Consider the following 5,535-nt stretch of genomic DNA (forward strand, 5'->3'; position numbering starts at 1 on the left):
TATATATGTATATGTATACTTACATGTATAAATATAAATTATTGAGGACGCATTTATAATGTATAAATAGAGATGCTATCTACAGTTCATTCTGTTTACCGCAAAATAACTCTGTGATAAAATAAACACAGGCAAATTTACGTATTGCAAAGAGGAAATCATTAGACATATTGTGAATTTGCGGAAACGCGTAACGTAAATGAAATTATATTGAGTCTGGCCAATACCAGCTTTAACGCGCTGAGTCCGCGTAGCTGTATCGTTCACGGGTAGTGGCTCCACCTGGCGATAATCAGGTGAACGTTTGGCTACAGCGCAATGGTTTCAAATGGAGTTCTTGTTGTCAAGCGACTAGTACTTTGTAAGCCTTTTTTGTTATATGGAACTTACCAGCTGAGAGAATTCTGATACATTTAGATATAGTGTCAAACTATTTTTCCGTGATTATTTCTTTATAATTAGATGTGTGTCCTGTATAGGACACAAGTGCATATGATAGCTAAATAAATATTGTTGGCGGTTATTTTTTTTACTAATGGTTAGGCAATTGTTAAGCTAATAGAAAAGTTTTCATCTTAAACCGGGGGATTGTCAGAACTCATTTGAAAACTCATATGTCGGCCTCGACCGTCTACTTGGAATACTCAATTTTCCTAACGATACTATTGCTCAATAGATTATGAACTTATAACAAACTTTACAAAATTTATGCAGAAGTAAACTTGTGTTTAACTCTGCGTTTCCGTCACGGAGACTACTGAGGTTACATTGGCATGGAATACAAATATAATGTGATGCATTAATTAGCTACATTTTGTGGCGCTGTTTTTCTTCGATTAGCGAACGAAGAAGACATTTAATGTTGACAGCGTTGTCTGTCTATAATCCTACATAATTAGTCTGTCTGTTTCTATATATATATATATATGGCGCACATTGGACGGAAAAATAAAACGATCCGTTCAGATGGGCAAACGCTTGTGGTTTACTTTAAGGCTTGCATAACAAAGTCCGTCTGACGACTTCTATAACATTTAGAAGAAGAAGACATTTGAGAAAAATACGAATTGTGAAGTGCGCCCTTTTCGGTTAGGGGCTTTGCTATAAGCTATATATCCACTGAGTTAGCTAACCTGTACATAACCCCCATTTATGGTATTGAAAGTAGATCTCGTTGCTTCGCTAGATCTAACGCCTAGTATCTTCCATTGGTCGAAAATCAGTCGAGAATCGTTCAAGGATTCTCAACTACGAATATACAATAGCTATAAGTCAACAATATTTGCGTTTTATATTATTATTATTATCGATATTCATTGTTCATATGGTTCCTAGCAGGCAGTAGTGTAAAATTTACCATAAATCTTGCGATAAATGCAAATCTTTGAACTAGACTTCGCGTTGTATTAAGTGCTTTATACTTAATATCACATATAAGATATGTCTTATATATATAAGATACTATAATATCCCGTATCGCATATCCAATCACAATATTCTATTTAGGTTTCTTGTGCTTAGGACACACCAACTATCCGTTGGAGAGTGAGATCATTTTGGGGCAAAGTTGATGCACTGTTTCCTGTTACATGACATCGACTCGCAGTACCGTATTAATACTTGAAGCAATCTAACACCTCGGAAATGTTGTCCAATTTATCCAATCTATAGATTGACTAAGTTGAAATAAAATTAAACTTCTTATTGTTTACCTTAGAACAATAAGGCTTATATTTTTATTTAAATTCTCCTGAAGACTTGATCGAGGACACTCATATCATCTGTGCAGTGAACGATATTACTGCCATTGGTGCTTTTTCAGCAGTGTGATAAAAAATGACTGCGTCGATACGTCAGCGTTAACCTAGTACGATCTTTATGGAACCGCTAGCCAGGTTTGCAGGCTAAAGGCTCGAAGCTCTTGACTCACTGTGAATAGATAGATAGTTTATAGTCTTCTTTGTGCTATTATGTGACAGACCACGTTACTGATATTGTCGTTGAGTCAAAAATACCATGCAGATCTATCATATTGTTTATATGTAACATCAAATTCTAGAAATGTATTTGTCTAGAATGAAATGGACAATAGTAAATGTTAGGCCCTTTGTTTGGAGATCAGCAAAAAGCCTTAAAGGCTAACCCTACCTAGGCAAATTGAATCTTCATAATTAGCTCAATAATCAGACTTGATTGTTGATATTGACTATATCATTCATACATATAGATATATAAATGGACTAGTTAAAAGCAAGTTTTCTACCTGGTCGACATTTTACAAAAAAGTGAGTTAACTCCATTAATATTGATATTTATATGCTGGGCCCTCTCTGTGGTTTTTGTCAGTCTTTCTTGTCTAAATACCTAGCTGCACGTCAGCGCTGATCTCCTCTATGGACAAATTCGAAATTGATTTTTTTAACTCGACCTCTGCCTGGGAGGGGGCAAAGTGCCAGGTATTAGGTGTACCTCGATTTCCTTTGTTTCTAACAGACATTTTCTCCGTTCACGTCACTCGGCTACAAGTTGACTTTCTGTGCTATAATCCGTTTCGCCTCTGGTTTACTCTACCGGATATAGTATAGAATTCTGGTGTCCGATGGTACATTTTCTCTCACCTCACAGTGTTCTCGTTAGATATGGATAGGTCTAGAAGTTTAGATGTTCTTCTTCTAGGCGCTAAACGGCGTTATGCTTTAGCGGCACCAACTTGGCTTCTTCGTAGCAATCTTTAACAATGCAAAATCCGCTTTTGCTATAATAATAATAATAATAATCATAATTAAAGTTAAAATCAATTGTTTGCAATCAGTTGAATAGCAAGCTTCATCTAATAATCTATAGAGAAGCGTCAACAGCAAGTTCACCGTCTAACACTCTTCAGATAACTTTCCCAAGTCTGAAAGCTTTGTTTCGAAATTGCACTTCTAGATTTTACAGCAAAATTCTTTAGAAACTCCTTTATCAATGCCTATTAGTTAAATTGCTACCTTTCACTTCAGAGTTTTAATAGATAAAGTATGCAAGCACTTATAAGTTCCTGCTCTTGAATCGGTTACTAGCTTTTACTTCGCTGTTTCAGTATTTTGTACGCAGATTTGTCGTTTTTGACGGTGTTTTAGCAACACTTTTTACATGAAGTGTGTACGCAATAGAAACGGCCGAGATGAGTTTTCTGCTTCTGGTAAACTATTAAATCCAATCTCCAAATTGTATTACATTTTCTGATGCATACTAATACGCTGGGACGAGGTGTGATGCAAAGCAACGCCACTTAATTTTTAAATGTTTTGCAAATGCAGCTATGAAGACAGCCCTCAAGGACGCCGATATGCCAATTTCTCTCTCGTAGATAACTGGGTAATGTTCGAGAGAACTTCTGCTAGTGACAGACTCGTAGATGATTAAACGGGTCGTTTTCGGTCTGCATCGTAAAATAACCTGCCATGTGTAAGCTCAACTATTGTGCTTAGGCATATCAATGGAACTATAGGTGTTCGTTGAAGGGCTTATGATATGACCTTGCGCTCAACTTTGATAAGAGATCGCGCATGGATTCATGTATAATTTGATGATTTTCCGAACTCAATGAACCAAAATTGATAAACAGTCCTCAGAAAATACAACGTCAATGACACAAAACCGGTCATAATTAGTCTGCTAACGTTAGTGCTAAACAGTAACTGCTAGAAGCTGCAACCAGAATACGATTGGCCCAAGGGTAGTTGTTGGCACTATGTGAAGTACTAAGTTGGAGCAAAATTCCTGCGTTTATATATATTTGTATATCAGAAGTAAATAATAATAGAAGGTCAATGGGAAGGCAATGAGGATATAAAGGAAATTCTATGTCATCAAAAGGCCAAACTTGGCGTAAGTCAGATAACTTAGGGCATTTTAACGACATGTCGTTTGTTAGCAGTACGGAGATGTACCGAGTCACCGAGGCAACGTGGGCAAGTTGTGATGTGCTGAGCTTGCGGTTAAGTGAGCTAAGATTATGTAGTTCGGCAAGTTGAGCAGAAAAAACTGCAACTTAGTAATAGTAGTTATTAAAATGGTTGTTGATACATAAGCCGGCAGGGAAGCTAGGTTAGGCTCGTACGAGCTAATAGGACAATCCGACATGTTACCATTTTTTCTTGTAGCAAAATAACACAAAGAGCCGAGATGGCAGATATAATCTCGGAACGCTTTTCATCCATTTTCGGTGTATCTTCAACATTAAGCCTAATTACCCCTAATTTAACCCCCCAGTCTTTTAACCCCCCAGGAAAAACTAATATCTAATAAGATAGATGAATCACTCGATCTCAAGAGTCGGTTATTCTAGAAAGGCACAATGTGACCAAGGGAGTGGATGAGTTTTAGAGCGCTTGTCTACTGAAAAAATTTGAGGCTGTATTCGATTGAAGCGGTTTAGAAGGTTATGAAAGCTTTAGGTTTTCAAAAGCTTTTTGGTCCCTCTTAAAAGACTCCAGTATAGGTGAAATCGATAAAAGTTTTATACATTAAGTGAACTAATTAAGCTACAGATACCGAATATTTTGATTGAACCAAGTTCAATATCTATCAATGGCGTATTCTGCGAATGCTGGTAGGTTGATGCCATACGGACGACTTCGAGAGTTTCTATACATTTCGATCTCAAATTTTATCCAATATATGAATCTCCCTTAATATCTAATCTGGTTAGAGTTTCTCAACGTATTATATATGCGTGAAATAAAAGGTTCAGCCAGTTTAATTTACGTATTTATTTGGCTTCTATCACTTTATGGCGCCTATTATATAATTTCAATTTATGCACTCTAAATACGAGTGCATAAATGTGCACTGCGTTTACCTGATAAGCGGAACGAATGGATTTTCATTGTCCACCAGAATAGCGCAAAACTATTATAGATCCTATAATGCACTATCTATTCAAACTTTTTTTGCGTGTCGGCACCAAAGATCTGAGTTTGTTCTATGGACATAATGGCGACGTCGCGTGAAGGTCATATACTAACGGCTATTGCCGATCCGGTCCACTGAATGTGGAGACGGCTCTAAGCAATTGAGGCCTACTTGATCAGGGTTGTGTGATTGGTAAACATGCTGCGCCAATAGCTATCAGGTAGCTAAAAAGGTTGATCGTATCTGATAATAGCCGAAAGGTGACGCCGCATGCGTTTATTAGAGCAGAAAACTCTATGACACCTAAAAGCCTATCGTACAGTTAACTGCGTAGTACTAGGCCAAAACATAATGGTCGTTTTTTTCACCTGCCAAAAAAAACGTCGCGTTTCACCCTCAAATTCTAGCAGCAAATTGGCTTATTATGCATTCGCTGTCCACTTAACTCAATTATTAGTCTCAATTAACTTCTGGCCAGAGAATTTCCGGTCTGGTATTGAAGAACTTACTACGATTTTTCTAGAAGAGCGAAAAATCTTTGAGCGGGAAAAAAACAAGCAAATTTTTGATCTGTTCTAAAACACCACACATTTCTACCTAAAATAGACACTCAACGAAATGAGTACAGGGTCAGCA

Source organism: Varroa destructor, unplaced genomic scaffold (assembly GCF_002443255.2).
Source record: "Varroa destructor unplaced genomic scaffold, Vdes_3.0 BEIS01000001.1, whole genome shotgun sequence".
Taxonomy (NCBI): domain Eukaryota; kingdom Metazoa; phylum Arthropoda; class Arachnida; order Mesostigmata; family Varroidae; genus Varroa; species Varroa destructor.